This window comes from Mycteria americana, chromosome 5, assembly GCF_035582795.1.
Source record: "Mycteria americana isolate JAX WOST 10 ecotype Jacksonville Zoo and Gardens chromosome 5, USCA_MyAme_1.0, whole genome shotgun sequence".
NCBI classification, from domain to species: domain Eukaryota; kingdom Metazoa; phylum Chordata; class Aves; order Ciconiiformes; family Ciconiidae; genus Mycteria; species Mycteria americana.
The window spans coordinates 54,446,888-54,465,160 of NC_134369.1; the positions used below are offsets into that span (position 1 = coordinate 54,446,888).

Genomic DNA, 18,273 nt, shown 5'->3' on the forward strand with positions numbered 1-18,273 from the left:
AGTGGAAACCCATACTCCAATGTTTTTATTAGACATATTATTACGTGGCATATTCTGCCCATTGTATTTAATCTAACCATGTCCGAAACCCTTGCCTTCATTTTGCTAACCTCCAGTCACAGCGCAGGGATATCAGAGTACCCTCACAATTAGCTGAAAGTGCCCAGCCACTGGAGAGTGGAGACTGTTTGGAGCCTGGGAAGAGCATTTCAGTGTCAGCACAAGGCAGTTTTTGACAGAGGCACCCAAATAATTTGACAACATTTCACTAAACAGTATTAGAAGCCATACCTAAACTCTCCTAGAAAATAAGCAAGCATAACTACAAGCAAAGTCAACAATCTACAAAAGCAGAAATTTATGAAGAGCAGTGAGACCTTACATTACTTAAATCAAGACTGAGCATTACTTACAGAACCAGATGACTGACTAGCTTCAGCATAAGCTCTAGATATTGAGGTAAAACAAAACTCAGGCACAATGACTGTTTCCATTAATGTACTATTTTAAAATTTCAGGTAAACATCCTTTTCCTTTCCTTCAATACCTTACTCTTTATGCCCACACTTCTTTCATGTTAATCCCTAACTTAGCTTTGCTTCCACAATGCATAACCCTGGAAATCAGACAGAATCTTTCAGCATGCAGCCTTGGTATTTGTCTTAAGCCCTTACAGTGTAATAACTTTTACATCTTCTGCACTAGCTAAATATTTTAACACGTATAGGGTTGGGGCGCAATATAATAAAAAAAGGCCAAACAATCTGAGGTAGCTCAGAAAAGCAAATACACTCCAGTCAGAGAAATGCAAAAGGCTTCAGATTTCTTCCTGTATTTATTTTTTAATTTGGTCTTTCAAGCTTTTTCTGATTAGCTGCAAGAATTATTTCAGTTGAGATGCCAGCTGTTCTAAGAAACTCAGCTGAGTCCCATCTGGCCTAAACTATAAGGCAGTCTGATATTGTCAGCTGCTTTGAGCAGTGAGCTAAGACACAGCTGGTTTGCAATTCAGAGCTAAGACACACCAGACCATGAGCTGTGTCGAATGTCAGTCTGCCTCAAGTGCATTTGCAAAGCATGAGGCAAAGCTGAGTGTCTGAATAAAAAACAAATACCCTCAGAAATGACCATATCTATCATAACAGGAGCCCTGGAATGCCTTGTTTTAACTGCAAGAAGCTACGTACCGATCACCACATTGATGCAATTTGCTATGTACTGATCACCACATCGGGCTGGCTGAGAACACCTCTTCTCTACTACTTCTGTATTTTCAGAGAGACAAACCACAACACATAAACTCATCTGAGAATCAGCAGAGTTGGACATCATTAACACTTACTGCTCACATCTCAGTCATACAAATATTTTCAGTTGTTAAGAAAAGTTCATTCTAACTAATGCTAGCAACTTTATATTCCTTGTGAGGTGTATTGTGCAGTTTGGAGTATTTATTTTTTATCAAACAACTGATTCTCCTTGAAAAAAATATCCTTTGCTTTGTGTCAGTCATACAGCATTCTCCTGACAGTCTGGGCTATCTGTATAAACCAATATACTCAGTCTGACTTTATCAACTCTCCATATGGCTATAACCTTACTTATGTTTGTTACTCTATACTTCCGATTACATCAGAAGAGCTCAGCCTTTGGCTCAGGGACTGTGTACAGCCTGTAAGGAGAACTAACCCAACTGAGCCTGCTCAGGGTGGTCTGCTCTCCATTGCCATAGCTTTCCAGTGCGCCCTGCCCCGGACCCTTGACACCATCCTGTCCTGCCAAGCTGCACAGCACAAGCGTACGTATATACTCCATTTTCGTCTGTCGCCTCCAGGATTGAGATAGCGTCAGCAGAGTGAGTCGGTGGCATTCACCTCTCCCCAGCCACCAGAATGAGCCATAGGGTCTGCTCTTCCAAGAAGACTGGATTGAGCTGGATCACATAATTCATTTAGAAGAGCTGAACGCTGTGCCTCCGTGTCTGCTGTGAAATCTGAGAAGACTGATGGACTATTGACAACAGCATAACTCTGCCCTAGCAGGAGAATGAAGACAGCCTGCCAAACACTACTGATTTGCTAAGGATGCTTATCTGCTGTAACCATCATGGAGAACTGGAAGTGGCAGAGGGAAGAAAAGAAAAACCCCAGGGAAATCAGTTTGAAACAAACTTCTGGAGTTGGCCAAAGGAGTAGGAAGGCTCTAATTTGTGGGAGACTCTTATTACAATTAGAAGTTCTCTCAAATAAGACACCAAAACTTAGAGGTGATTTTGCCAGTTTTGACCATGGGCTGTCTAGAGCTGTACGTCTCATGCGCTATATCTACTAGGAAAATGGTTTGAATTTAAAAGAGCTTTTACAAAGATGTGAAAAACTTAATGAAACTTTTCTAGTCTTTGAAAGATGCAATCATTAATCAGAGTATCTATGAATGTGGGGATGGAGGTGGTCTGCGGGAGGATGTCCTTAACCTAGCCAGGGAGCCAGCAGAGCTCTTGGGGCTGAGGAGAGCTGGACTGTGGAGCTCCACATACCCAGAGGAAAGCAAATGAGCAAATGCTCTGCCATGCCAAATTAAGACACAGAGTTCATTGTGGGTCAGATCCTGTGACTGCTTCATCACTGTGGTTGAGTTCAGCAGTGGAGTGAACCTCCAGAATAGGGATCTAACACAGATTATAACAAGTTATAGTTACAGTCTATTCAAGTTAAGAAATAAAGAATAGTAGGACAGATTTCCAAAGATAATTCATATGTAAAAATCAGATAAACATCTATTGTGCCTAAGCTCTACTGTTTCCAAGAAAGCATTTTCCATTGTTTTGACAGTTCTCACTGGCTGATTTGTTCTTAGTTAGACTCTCTTCATCCCAGAAAATTCACCACTTAGCTAGAAAAAAACCCCAAGTGGTCCAGGAAAAGGGTACACATTCACCTATAAACCAGGCCTGGCAGATTATCAGGGATAACTAGGGCGTATAGAAAAGGTTTTACATTTCTGCCATCTGGTACCACAGTCCTAATGATCCACATTCCCCATGGAAATGGCCTTAGGGCAGCATGCTTGTTCCTTGATATAGATCTTCCACATGCACTTTTATCCTGCAGAAGGCAAGAAGGGCTTTCTTTGCCAGATCTCTATTGCCAGTAAGTCTTCAACACCACTGCTGTAATGGAGCATTACCTGATGTTCTTGTCACGTTAAATATATTCAGACTGGTTTTATTTCCTCTTTCTTTTCTCCTGTTCCCATGGATGTTGTCCATTTTTGAAACACTATTACTAAAATAGCAGTTGGCTGCAAAAAGTTTGATGAAATCTTATTTTAGTCTTATATGCAGTCTGTCAAAATCCACATTCTTCTGAAATGGGATTGTTTTGCTACGATTTCTTTTTTATAGAATAAAACTGGAAAAAAGTTCAGCCAGTGTTGAAAAAACCTTTTGACATTTTTGGAATAGAATACAGCAGTGTTCTGTATTGAAACAATAGCAGGTTATCCCTCTGCAGAGGAGAGATAAGAAGTATTGTAAATGCTTAATATCAAGAACATCAAAAGCTGGCTAATGACCTAAAAATCAAAAATTAATTGTTTAAAAATGGAAACACAGACATTCACTGAACATAAATTGAAGTGATTTGCAGATAACATCAGAAAATCTGAGGCATAAAATGAGCTGCAACCAGCAAAGGACATAAGAGGCAGTGAGAAAAGCTTTTATAAATACATTCAGGATATAAGATGGAGAGCATTTCACTGGTCTTAAGCAGGAATGGTGAAAAATGTATTAAGGAATGTAAAAGGACAAAGTGTGCAGTGCCTGAGCCTTCATAAAAAGAGTAGCTGTGACCAGATTCTTAGCACATTTCAGTGGTCTGGAACACCGGCTAGAATTAGGAGAGACAGGTAGCAAATATTTAGCTAAGACACATGTGCATGATAATGGAGCGTGCTGAAATTCATCTTAGCAGATTAAGAAATAATTGAAACAATCTGAACCACTTTGAGGACACACAGAGGACTGACGAGAACAACTATAGTGCTCTTCCACAGAAAGGGAAAAGGAGAAGCTGGAAAATTGTAGGCTAGTCAGCTTAAGTTTAATACCTGGAAAGATACCACAACAAAATGTGAAACACTCTGTGTATAAGCATCTAGAGACATAAACACGATAAGAAACAGCCAGTTTGTATTTATCAAAATAAAGTGTGTTAAACCAAGCTAACTTCCTTCCAAGTGAATAACTTGGCTTTTTGGAATAACTCGCCTTTTTGGGTGGAGGAAGGTAGTAGAGGAAATGGATGTTCAGTTTAGTGAAGTTGTTGCAGTCTCAGACAACCTTCACAAGCAAACTCAGGGAAGGTGGCCTCTATTATATCACCATAAAATAAGCCTGTCAGCTGTGGAAAAGGCCTGCTCAAAGAATAGTCAATAGTATTCTCATTCCAGTTTGAAATTGCGCCAGCTTTTGAAATACTGAAATCCTTCACAGTGTGGAGCTTCTGTTCTCAGCACACCTGTAAGGGGAAGGGGTCATTTCTAGCCAGCAGCGAGAGCAGCCCTGTGCAGAGGAAGTGTGCCAGACCATACCTGCGGTTATCACAGGACAAACTGATGGAGCTCGAGGCAGATGGTTAGTCTGGAAGCTCTAAAACATCCTTGCAGGAGAGCCACCACTAAGCCAGCTCTCTGCCTGTGCAGGGTGACTGGTGCCGTCAGGGCAGAGGGAAGTAGCCACGACTGAGTTCCAGTGATTGTCAGCGACAGTCAGTGCAATTAGCAGTTTTATCTCCAACTATAAACCAAATTATTCCTAGGAAATAGTGGTTAATATTGCGCTACGTCACTGTGGCATCTGGCTATGCTTGAGTTTCTCTTCCCTGGTACCCTTTGGTCTGAAGATCCTATGACTTTGACAGGTGGAAAAAATGCCTCTCTCAGAGGGCACCTCAAAAAGCACATTGTTCAGCATGTCAGTAGAAAGGAAGGAGACAAATATCAGTCTCATACCGTTGAGGTACAGCAAACAAATTCAGTCTGGTTGTACCAGCCCCGTGACGAATGTCTGGTAACACTTAGTCCCACATGGGAAAGGCACATGCCCATGTAAATTCATCCAGCTGGTCTCTACTGTTTATAATTTAAAGTATCTACAACTTTATCAAAATATTCACCGATTCACAGATTGTACAATAATATATTTATACTAATTCACAGTGACTGAATTGATACTTTCAGGTCATTAACTACAAGTCCTAAATTTTGATATCAATGAAATTCCCATAAAATAGATAATTTGGGAAGAATGAAGGGCTTTTTTGAATACATAACGTATTATTTTGCACATGTACATTTGTTTACAAAGACATGTACATTTGTTTACAAAGAGTATCAATAAATTACTTATTATTATATTGCTAAGTTACTGATCTTCACAACTAAGCTACATGAACTGAGCAATTAACTGAGCAATTGAGGCACATGCAGTCCCCTATAGTAACTTTAGCTGACAGGCTGCCATAGTTAATTGGATCACATTGGATTGGATCACATGTGCCTAAGCCCTGTATTACATCTGGATGTAGTCCACTATATTTTTATACATCTTTCCCAAACTTTTCTATGCTTCCTTATTAATATATAGTAATAGTCCTTTACTAATAAAAGCAGTTAAGACTGTTCCTTTTCTTGTCTTTAAAAACAGGAGATCAAGTAATAGGTTCTATTCTTACCGTGAAGTAAAAATACATCTTTAATAATAAATATTCTGTGACTAAAATGCTTCTTTTTCTATCAGCTTTCCTATGGGTCATTTTCTTTCAATAAGCAAGGTCAGGGACAGCTACTAGACCGTGCAAGACTAATCTCTCCCTCAGGAGGCTTTTAAATTATAACTCACCTTATCTGATTTAAGTTCAAGTAGAAACTGATCTATAGGTTCTGCTTGTGGCCTTTGTGGTGTCACAGAAATTAGGTTATTAGCAAGAGTCACCTAAGGGCTTGTCTACAGGGGACACTCAAAAAAAGGGGTAAGATTTCATCCAAAGGCAAAGGGTACAAAGGCAGAATGCCTGTAATTAACAACCAGTTAAGACAAAGGTGTAATGGCAGGTGACTGCCCCATCTTAAACAGCAAGTGTTACGACATCTTTGGCTTCTTAGATTCCTGCTCTCAGCTTGATGGAGAGCAGGGAAGGTAGGAATCTTCATCACAAGTCCAAACTACAGCCCATATTCATTACCTTTGAGTCAACAGCAAGGTGTTTTACAAAATTTGCTTCTGTGTCCCCAGCAAAGTAGTACCACCTACATAGGCCAAACAACTTTACATAAAATATGATTTGTTCTGTGGGGCTTGGAGGGGAAGAAGTGTAATGACAGGAGTCTAAAATTGCCATGTCAAGTCATCATCCAGCCAAAGCCATTCTTAGCTAGAAAGGACCTGCAGCAGAAGAGGCAGTAGCTCAGCAGAAAGATATTAGAAAACAGTCAAGAGGTCAAGGAGAAAGGGAAAAATAAACCTCTGGTTTTGTCCACTTCCAGCATTCTAAAGAAATCTTCTCGGGTGTCTCCTCCCTCATTCATTGGTAGCAATGACAGAAATGCTAATGTAAAAAGAGTTTGTGAGTGTTTGTACTACAGGTTAAGTTGATAAAGGGGACAAGTGGCTTTTTTTTCCACCATACTATGTACTGACTGAATGTCAAGGTAATAGAGAGCTGCAGCCCCTGAGGCACTAGAAAGTTCACTATTGCTGACACCACTGCTGAGACCTCATTAGGGATGACTTGCAGCTCAGGAATTTGCTATTGTGAATGTGTGCCTGATCTCTGGATTCAACAGACTCATCAGTCATTCCTCTGTAGCACTTATTTCTCTTTGTCCTCCCAGCCTTAGCTGCCTCTTGTGACTGACTAAAATTTCAATGAATACTTTCATCAACTTTAGGACAAGAGGGCCTCTGGTTTACTCTTCACAATATTGCAAGGTCCTGGCATTTGCCAATTTGTGTGGAGCAAGCTACACTAGAATTTAAGTTTGAAATATGGGCTATGTGTCTTAGGAATTTAATTATAATAACCTCAAGGACAGTGTTTTGAATAGTTCTCCCAAACTAATTAGCTGACTGGCTTTTTAAAGCTTAACTGTTAATAATTTTATTGTCACAGATAATAATTTGGAATGCAGCTAACAATCAGTGTAATTATATCCTTCACTAATTTTTCAATAGGTAAGCCTTATCAAGATAATAGGTCTGATCATCCTTTGCATTAGCTGCCATGCTGCATTGTTATTGGGCTTTGGAAGCCTCAGGAAAAAGCAAAACCTGGTTTGGGCAAACATCTCTCAGTGTCTGCAAAGTTTCCTTTCCCCTGTTTTCTCACCATCACTCTTTGCTATCACAAAACTCTTTGGTGCTAACTCCAATATATCAGAAACCTTCTCATGCTTCTTTCAGGACAAAAACTACTGGCTAGCATTAGAAAACACAATTTCACATTGTAGGATCAGAAAAGGGAGGCAAGTAAATGTTCAAATTTTGGGGGTTTTTTTGGACACACCTAAAAATTAGAGAAAGTTGAGAGGCAATATTAAGTGAAGCAGGAATGATTGTGCATGGGAAGTTAATGAATTAAGAATCATACGATAACCTTGATTTACCCAGAAAACAACAGCTTAACTGACTAAATGATTTTTATTTGAGATCTTTAGGAATCCAAACAATTTTAGAAGTTGTCTGCAGCTTTGACAAAACCACATCTCAGAAATTCAGGGCATGTGATAACCAAAGATGAGCACTCTGTCTAGAACAGAACTTAGTAACTTCCCGCTCTGATGTTACAGTCTAAAAAGCAGTTACTTTTAACTTACCCTTAAAAATCAAGCTTGTGCAGAACTTACAATGTAATTCCTGCTCTTAGTCTTGCACTTCACTGACATTCAGTGCCAATACAGTTCCTTCTATCCATATGCTTTTTACATATGGACTGATGGACTTGTTATCACTGAGAACCAAATGCTGAAGTCCTCACTTAGCATCTAGCCAACATTTCCTCAGGATGAAGTCAGTGGAAGTTTTGAGGTAGGTATGAGTAAAATGCTGACTGAGGATGCTACCACAGAGCACAAAGTATAAGTAAGTGAATTGACATTGCTCTTTCATTTGAATGAAATACACTGAACCAAGAGGCACAGCTGAACAAAGTAGGTCTCAAATGCTAGTAACTCAGTCCCACTGGACTTTAATTTTACCTACTCAGTTACATGACTTTAATTCAATTGCCATTAAACAACTGGTGCTGATGTCTTTTTGACTGAAGCAAATACGGCATAAATTTTATGAGACAAAACAATATAGATGCCACCATAATCTTATTTTAGGATTTTATTTCTAATTTAAACTCTGTAGGCCATGGTGGGCAACTGTATTTACAAGTTGGGGGATTGTTGACAGCAGGAGAATGTAGTTGGTTCAGGAATGTTTATTAAAAAGCAGCCTTGGTAAATCATTTAGCAGAGCATTGAGGATTAAGCAAACTACTCAGCCTGAATCCACACTGCCTGCAAATCTGATGTTTATAGAGGTCTCTGTACTGCCCAGACCTTTAGCGAACTATTTTTAGTGGCTAATTGTCCAGCTGCATTACATCTTCACCTAGATTCTCTTTCTTAGCCAAAAGGAAATTGAACCCCTGAGGAAGCAGAAAAACCAAGCTGAATATTAAATTACACTGGAAGTGCTGGAGTAGTGGGATATAAATGTCTTGCAAAAAAATGAAACTGAAAAACTCATCACAGGAAAATCTATCTATTTTTAGGGGGGGCATTTTTTTTAAAAAAGATTGAACTTGTCTGTGAGAGTGTGTTGAAAAAGCATATCTAAGGGCTTTTGTGGTGGGATAAAGCAACAAAGAGATAAATTAAAGACCGGCTTTTAAAAAGCAGATTAGAACAGTAAGAGATAAATGCAAATGAAGGGTCGAAGCAGCATGAAGCCAAGAGAGCAAGGATGTGTGGAAAGCCCAGGGGAGGATGGAGGAATGGATAAAAGACATGCTGGATCAGAGGCTTGAGCTGTTATAGCAGCATCACGGAGGGCTGGATGAGATACGGGCTCCTGTCAGTGGTGGTTTAGGAGTAGTAGTTTTGCCTGAACCAGGCTGACATTTCCTCAGATGTGTTTATCAACCCTGTTTGAGGGCAGCTGGCCCCTGGCACTTTGCAGCTCTGAGGGGAGGAGCAAGAATTGATTCTTCATGATTGATGTTGCTGTGCTTGAATGCAGTCACTAATTCCTCTGCACAGCAAGTTCCCCTCATTCCTGAAGTACAGCTGGAACACAGCCTGTCTGGGCTATACGGGGCTGTATACTGTAACAGCCCCCGTTTATGAGGGACACCTGTAATACTTCAGCAGTCCGCTTTTTTATCAGCTGGCTGGAGGGGAATTGAGCAGACATGCTGTCGTGCTAAGCAAGCTATGCAGAATGGGGCAGAGAGATGAAAATCACAGTGAAAACTACGCATTAAAAATCCCTGATTCTAATGTCAAGGGTTTATCTGCACAGTTTCTATCTTCACAGACTCGGCCCTGTGCTGAGATTTCTCCTCTGCTGCTCAGAACTTGGAATGTGGGCTACTTGTGTTAGCACTTCAATTATAATAACCTCACAGGCAACGTTTTGAAAAGCTTCACTGAACTAATTGGCTGACTGACATTTTTAAGCTAAACAAGCAGCAGTGGTGTTGCAGCACGTCACAGCTAGCACGCTGTCTCCAGTTACATCTCTGTTGCTGTGCTCGCTCAGGACTCTAGCTCTCCGTCAAACACTAACTCCGTTATCATCCACAAGGCCCCCATTTTGGGTTTCTCCCTGGCTCAAAACTGGAACAAGCAAACCGCTTCACCAAGTGGGAAGCGTGAGCCCAGAAGGACCAGCTCGGGCTCACAGGCTGCGTGTTGGACTCGGTGAGCTCAAGCTTCCAGAAACCAGCCATAAGGTACAGTTGGAGCAAAGCATGAGAGGTTCAGTTTGGGCTGAAAAAGCCAGCCCATGGTGCTGGACACTGACTTGGATGTCAAGCTCCTGAACTCCGTATTGCTGCACTTTCCCAGATATTGGTACCTAACATGGACAATTTGCAGCTCACTCAGGTATTTCACCACTTCTGAGAATCACATTGATGGCAACACAAAAGTTGCCACAGAGCCTTTGAAATATGGTCTGACTTTTTTAAAAAAGCAGACATGTTTCCCCTCTGAGTACACAGAGCAGGCGGCAGAAACACACTGCTCAGGCCAGCACCCAGCAGAAATGTTCTCAAGGGGCACCCAGGTGATTTTAGAACAGTTATGACAGCACTTTCCAGTTTTGTTCCCGCTGTTCTGCTGGTAAGGAGCCTGCAGTTATTAAGCAGTTAATTATAACTTCTGAACAAGTTTTTTTTCCCAATAAATCCAGCCTGGCTAGTTAAAAAAAATCTAGTAGACTCAAATGGCCCTTCTTTGCAAGGTGAAGCGAACGCTCTGCTGGCACACACACATCTGATTGCCCTGGAGATCTGCTGCACATGCACCGTGATTGCCATTTTTAAAGTTTTATACTGAATAACGGCTGCTATTACTCAGTGAAAGAGGACCCACGTATACCAGCATTTCCATCAGCCTCATGGGACAATAGATCTGCAGAGCCCAGGAAACTCATTAAATATAAGGAAAAATATAAAAGTCACAGGAAAACCACCCTTCTGTTCAAAACATGAAAGAAGCAGGGAGAGCTTTCTCATACCTCTTCCCAGTAGCCTGCTGACTGGAAGGGTGTGTTACCAAAGGCAGGGCTCTCCGCACCAGAAATCAACGCTCTTTCTGATTCACTAAAAACGTTTACAGTTTAACTGAGTAATGATCAAAAAGCAGTGGACAATCTATAATACAAATAACACCCAGAGTGATACCTGGATGCAAATACCATTGTTTCTTTGCAAATCCAAGATTTAAAAAAAACTTTCATATTGAAGATCATCTGGTTTTACTCTTCCAACTACCAGTAGTCTTCATGGAAGCCCGCTTCTGCAAGTACGGTCGATACTCAACGTAGTCAGTTCCTAGGGATTTTTTTCATCTAGCTTCTAGAATAAAACAAGTTACAAGGAGCAACTGCAAGTACCTTGCTGCAAATTAAACATGCACATCCCAAGTTCTTACATCGATAATTCTAAAATGACAAGCCCAAACAAAATGTGATACTCACATTACTCAATGCTTAAAAAGTTATAAATAGCTGAGGAATTTCTAATCTATAAGGAAGGTCTCTCACGGATTACACTTCAGTGTCTGAAATGTAAGCTTTCTCATGCTATTTACTTTGTTTTAAAAAACACACAGTGCTTTCAATGTAAATTAAGCATAGAAACTCTACATCCTTGTCTTGAGAAAGCCTCTACAGAGGATGTTGTTGTGTTTAAATTATAGTCTCTTTATTGCATAGTTCAACCGTATGGCTTTTCAATGCTGTGTTTTATCAATCTAAAAAAATATTAGCATGTTGGTAGAGACAGCTGTCTCTATATGGCTGCTACATGCAGTGAGAAATACCCATGCTTGTGGGTTTGCTCTTTATTAATTTCTATTACAAATAGCTTTTGGTATGGATTAAAGTTCTTGCTGTGGTGATGCAATCAACAGCATCCGTCCTCTGAAGGGAATGAGCAGACACATTTGTAGCCTCTTTTCAGGAGGGAACGTATCGTGATTTGAGACTGCTTACATGTACAGGCACCACCGTCATTAGCAAGTCTCACAGATACAGCAAGGGGATTGCAAGCAACAGCATTCGTGTCCAAAAATAGTCTGTAACTTGGTGACCAAAAGGAACAACTTCTCTGTTTATCTTCAGAAGGAATGAATGTGCTTCACTTGTGAGAAGCCCATGCACAGGGTCTGTCTGAGAGGTAATCAGATATATGCAGACGGGTAGTCAGATACATGCAGCATTAGGTAGTGTTCTGCCTGCTCTGTTGTCAGCAGAGCAGCCTCTCTGCTTTGAACAGAGGTTGACACAGTTGATACCAGCCTTATTTTATAGTAAAAGTTGTCTATTTACAGTCTCCGGATTAATTTATATTCATATTAAGGTAAGCTGGCACTGGATAAATGTAGAGAACCGGTCCTAGAGAAGCAGGCAAGAAAGATGAATTATCTTTTTATTTCTCCTAATACTTCAGGGTCGCATTGCTAAATTTTATTTAAGCTTCACCTTATCCCTAAGACTAGTTCTACTTGCATACTAATTTTTGGTCACCTGAAAGCCAGAAATATTGTAATAATCTGAAGAGTCCATTGAGTTTAGTGATGTCAGCAGGGATTTTTTTGTCTATACATAAGATGCATAGATTCTAAATGAACAGTGCTTCATCCTTTCTAAATTCAAGCTCTCTTGCTCGTTTTTATCCATTCTCAAGTCATAATAAATTACACACACAGAAGATTTTTAAAGGACCCTCCCCTCTACTGCGCTATGCATTTCATTATATTCAAACCTATTGTATTGTGCCTAGATTCTGTACTGCCAGGACCTGGTGTTCCCATCATTAGATTATAAACTGCACGGAAAAAAGGCCATGTTTTATCTTAGGCAACATCTCTCTACTGAAGTGCACCATCAAAACCTATCGACAGACATCGATATTAAAATATAAGCAAGGTTAGTGTCACAGATTGCACAGTTAGTTAAATATCTTGGGGAGTTGCAATAAAACATTTCTGTTTGCTTTTCTTCTGTTCTTCAAGTGATGGGAAAGATTCCCTGAAAATACAGAAAACATTATTTTTCTTTAAAACACAACAGTCACTCTCCTGGCAAACACTGAAAGATTTAACTCATCTGCACTTTCTCATTACCAAAGAGGCCTCTGTTCTTTTTAAGCATCCTTATTCATATGCTAACATCACAGTAAATAACATCCATACTGGAAGCCAAATGGGTTCATTAGTTGTCTCTCCACCCATAGCTAACTGGCTCAGAAATACGGTCTTTTGCCAAGAATACCAGTAAGCACAGATTTATCTGCTGTTACTCCCCTGTGAAGATTGCCTTCCATCATCATTCAACGTCCTAATGCATTGAGCTCCCACTTCATCTAGGGATGCATTTGGCCTGCATCTGGACTTGAACAGCAGTATTTTAATTACTTTCTTTTAAAAGATTTCTTGACAAAGGAGGAGGAAAAGGGGCAAGGAGACAGCTCAGTCTGGAGGTCAGGATATACCGGACTGGATCAATATCATAGCTGGTGATAGTGGTGTTCAGGCTTCTTTCTACCCACCTTCAAATGACTCTTGCAAATTTGTTAATAACACCCTACGAAAGGAACTCTACACAAAGTAACAGGACCATTAAACTTGTAAAAATAAGCGGTCAGGCATCAAGGTGTGGAACATCCTGGAAAAGCCAGACTAGGAGCATGATAGATTGTCATGCACAAGGAATTTTGTGTTGTTTTAGCAACCAGAAGAACAGAATTAAAAGAGCAATGCCTGACTAAAAATAGTATCTTTAGAAGACAAACACATTTTTCTTTTTGGTGTTACTGTTAACATCTTAGGTTATTACAAGTAAACATTTTCACTGTTCCTTGAAGACTTTATTGATGGCTGTATTTGCATCAGGTGAGGAAAAAAATAGTCTCAACTTTCACTTTTTGGCTTTACCTCACTAGCACAAATCCAAAGTCATCGAACTTAAAGTACTCGCAGAAAGCCCAGAAACAGAAGTCAGAATTTCTTTAGTTCTTGTCTGACTAAACAAATGGAAACATTATTAATCTTAGATTTTGAAAGTGCTTGGAGTTTGGTGGGAGAGAGGTTGTTGGGGTTTTTAGAAATTTATGATGTTTTGGCAGCATCTGTACAATATTAAAGCATGTGGAATACTGAAAGAGTTTATATTTCATTTTTCCTCTGATGGCTAAACCAGTTTCCCAGTCATCGACTTTGATTCCCTATTCCAAGTGTCAAAAATGATATCACACTGCAGTAAGGTGTGCTTAGATATGTCAATTTTTGTTACATATCTGGAAAGAAAAATAGCAGACTCGTGAAGAAAACAGCCTATTCTTGTGTAAGGCCTCCTGCTGTTGAACTGAGCAAGATGGGTATAAATTTCCTGAAAAAAACATAACAAGGAGAAGTATCTCCAAGATGAGCTCAGACTGCCTTGCAGCGATGGCAAGGTATCTGTCTTTCCAGACACTGTGGCAATTCTCAGCAGCTCTGCTAGCGGTCCAAAACGAAAACACAATTAGTACTGTCCAGGCCCTGCACCACAGTTTGGAGAAACAAACTGTGAAGACATTTTCAAATGGTATCACCAATGACTGCGCCACTGGACCTAGTGAAGGTCACCTCAGCTTTTTTGAGCAAAGCTTTGACACATTTCTCATCTTCAGTAACAACCGCTACTAATGAAGCTTCCTTTATAGCAAGAAATGGAGTGCGGATGACATCACTTATAGAGGACGGAGGAAATTTTGGGGTCACTCCCTGGCTGGGATCAGGGAATGGTATAAAGAAGTCCCATGGGGGATGGAGAAGGCAGGGAAGATCAGCTCAGGAGGAGGCCTGGCACATCTCCTGCTTTCCACTCACGCCTGTGCATGAACGCACTGGAGGCAGGGGAGGTGGTACCGACTGCTCTCGCCACTGGGCAATGCTAACAGACATGTCCCGCGGAAAGGCGTGGAGCGGTGCCACCAAGAGTAACACCCCGAGCCCTGGGCACAGTGCAGCCATGTTTGCCGAGAGGCCGGCGTGCCCTGCTGGTCCCATCCCGGCCCCGGCTGCAGGAGTCTGCAGGCTTCCGCGGGGTCAGCTGTAACAGCGACTCACCCAGTCTGCGATGCAGAGTATGGCAGCTGTACAATTGTAAAAGACTCCTCTTTTAAGAAGTCCGCTATTTTAAAATAGGCCCTGTTTAATTGTAAAGAAATATCTCTGAAAAATGAAAATTCAGTCACATCAGCAGAAAACTCAGAATTTACGGCAGCAGGCTAGGAAGCGCCTCTCCCTCTGCCCGTGGGGCACTCCCGCTCTGCAGGGAGGGCCGAGGCTGCCGAAGCAGAGGCAGCCGAGGCAGGCTTCGCCCCGAGCCCCCACGGCAGACGCGACCGCCTCGCAGCGCCTGCTGGGGACGGGCAGGCCCGTCACAGCCCCGCAGCCGCAGCCCCGCAGCGAGGGCACCTCGGGCACACATTTTCGGAAGGGAGAGGAGGAGCGTGGCCCTGCCCCTTCACTCGCCCCGGCTTCCTCTCCCTTCTGCTTGTTACAACCCACGCCGCCCCCTCCGGGCCCACTTTTCCGGCGCTCCGGCGGGCGGGGTGAACCAGCGTCCCCCGCGCAGCGCTGCCCCGGCCGGCGAGCAGCGGAGCCGAGGCGCCGGCTCTCCCTCTGGAGGCCTCCGGCAGCATCGGCCGCGCTCCGCCGCTTGGGCAAGCGACGGGCCGAGGGCTCGTTCAGGAGAGCCCTAAAATGGAAGTGCAGTGTAAACGCTAACATGGGGTGGCTTAGCTCCCACTCGCGCTGCCGAACTGCTATAACGGCACACGTAGCACCCTGTCAGCGTTCTAGAAAAGCCTCCGTGGCAGCTCATATATATAGCTATGGCCAACGGGAATAGCTGAACACTATTCCTGTGGTATTTCGTGGAGGTGGGGGACACAGCAGCCAAGCATCACGTGCATTATCTTCCCTTCCACAGCTAAAGCGTCGCCGACCCATTCCCTGAACACAGACACCGATTACGCTGGGCTGCGCCGGGCCCAGCTGCAGGGGCAGCTCCTGCACGTTCGCTCTGGATGATCTTGCAAGAGACTAAACTACGCAGCCTTTATCAGCATGCACGTGACTGCTTCTTAAGACCATCTGTGGCATCCCCGGGATCTGATAATGCCCTGGTTGGTCATGGCGAAACGCAGCTCCCCATCAACAGAGAAACTACAGCCATGCTGTACCCAGTCCCCCCGGAGAGGACACATCCTCTCAAGGGATGGCTTTTATCACCACCTCCGCAAGGACTGGGAGGACTGCTGAGCCAAGGAACTGGTTAGTCAACTGGTAACACTGAGGTTAGGACAAAGCACTGTTTTCTCAAACGGGGAGGCAATGCTGCAAACAAGAAGTCATTCCAAGCAAATTCATATGTGCAAGAACCCCAAACCACAGCAAATTAAAATGCTTTTTGGGCCTCATGGTGTAGCATGACTCCTGCCTTAAGAGGGAAACAGCCTGTCAGCCCCCTGCTCCTCTCACCACAGCAACAACTCGTACAGCCCCGTACATCACCACAGCTTTGATCTACTCTCAGCAGAGAAAGGAGGCTGGAGAGAAGCTGCGATAGCAGCCGGGAGGGTGTAACACGGGCTGCAGTGCCACGCCACAGCCCACACGTCTTTCTTGACACAACAAGCTGCAGCCTCCAGCAGCTGCCTGCCTGTTCAACAGCTCTGCCACGGTTTGAGCCCCGTGCAGCATGCGTGCTGCAGGTGTTGTCCTTTCCCCTCGCCAAGGCCTATGCATTAATTTCCCTGCTTGATGTCCGTAACGATTGCTGTGGTGTTTGCAGTGCGTTGCTCACAAGAGTTCTGAGAAAATGAATGCATATTTTTAAAGTGTGGTGCTCAAGAGGATATGTGTGGAGGCTTCTAGCTCTTTCCATAACCTAAAAGAAAAAAAAAATAGGCAAAGAATTATTACACCTCCTCTGTCCAGCCTCCAGCACAGAAATAAAACGAACAGCTCAGCTTGCCTGACAAGCTGTGAAGAGTCAGATAATCCCGTCCAGCTTATTCTCCACTCAGGGGCAATTTGTTCCTTCTAAACCCCTTAACAGCATTTTGCCAAAGCTCCCATCAGGGAAATTGTGATGCGAGCTGCACAAATACGTACTCAGCCACCCCCACGCTGCTTCCCAAACAGCTTTTTGCTCCCCGCTGCCCTGCCAGCGCCACGCGCAGCCATGGGTTAATCCCGTGACCAATATTATTGCTAACACTCGCATTTTACCGAAAGTGTTTGTTTCCAAACTGTCCCCCTCGCATCACGCCCAGGGGCCCGCACGCGCAGCGCTGCTCCGCCACCACCAAAATACCCCAAAATGACACTCGTTGCTCGCGGACGCGGTCGGCGGGACGGACGCCTAAAAACACACCGAGGCCCCAGCGAGGATCGAACTCGCGACCCCTGGTTTACAAGACCAGTGCTCTAACCACTGAGCTATGGAGCCGCCGCTCGGAAGCGTCCCCGGCCGTCCCTCATGGCCCGGCACAGCCCCTCCCCGTCGCCCCCTGCTGGGCGCCCCGCGGCCCCGCGCGCCGCCGCCCCGCCCCCGCCCCGCCCGCCCGCCCGCCGCCCCCCTCCACCGGCGCCGGCGGCAGCGGCTCCACCCGCAGAGCGGCGGGGCCGCCGCCGGGAGGAGCCCGCGGGCCGCCGGCGGCCGCTCCTCGGCCGGCGGGAAGCCGGCGGCTGCCCTGCCTCGCCCGCCAGCGCCGGGCGGTCGCTCACGGCGCTTCGAGCCGGTCGGCGCCGCGGCTGCGTGGGGAGCGTCCAGGCCGCGGAAGGGTCCCTGGGACGTTTGCAGGCCCAGAAATAAAACTGATGGGAAGCGCACACATCCGGTCAAGCCAAAATAACCCACAAGAGGAGCAATCAGAAGTAGGCGAATGTTTGAAATACGGCCTAAGTTTTACAAGTTAGGAGTAAAAATTGTCGTGGCGAGGCCGTATGAGGTGGTGCAGGGTGCTTTTTTTCTGAAGGGGCTGGGTCGTCTTGGGAAGTTTGAGAAAGGCTCTGAGGGGCAGAGGTGTTGCCCCGGGGCTCTCTAAGCGTCGCTTGCTGCCGGACCTCCCTGGGCAGCGCTAAGCACTAACCTTAGAGAGCATTTCTAGCTTGTTCTCTCACCTGGTACCTGCAGGCCACCTTCACAGAGATTACGGAGTTCAGAGCTAGAAGGTGGAAGCTTCAGCTCATAGCGAAAAGGTGGAAGGCGGCAATGCTGCAGGACCCAGTTAAGTGTACTGCATCCAGTGCTGGTGCTGGGTATCATCACTCCCAATAGCACACATTAAAGCAGATGCGTTGCAAAGAGCTTCGGTCACCTATGGCGGGACTGAACTTGCAGATAAAATTATTTAAATTCTAGTCGTATGCCTTTCTGAAAGGAATATTCAAGGCCCTGTCTTGATTCTGTAGTAGTATCTATTTCTATGGAATTCAGGC

At 43.9% G+C, this 18,273-nt stretch overlaps 1 non-coding gene across 1 annotated transcript; it reads right to left on the reverse strand.

The window, feature by feature from the left end:
- Positions 1 to 17,208: 17,208 nt before the first annotated feature.
- Positions 17,209 to 17,281, reverse strand: TRNAT-UGU (transfer RNA threonine (anticodon UGU)). The gene has a single exon. It is a non-coding gene; the product is annotated as a tRNA-Thr (tRNA).
- Positions 17,282 to 18,273: the final 992 nt, after the last annotated feature.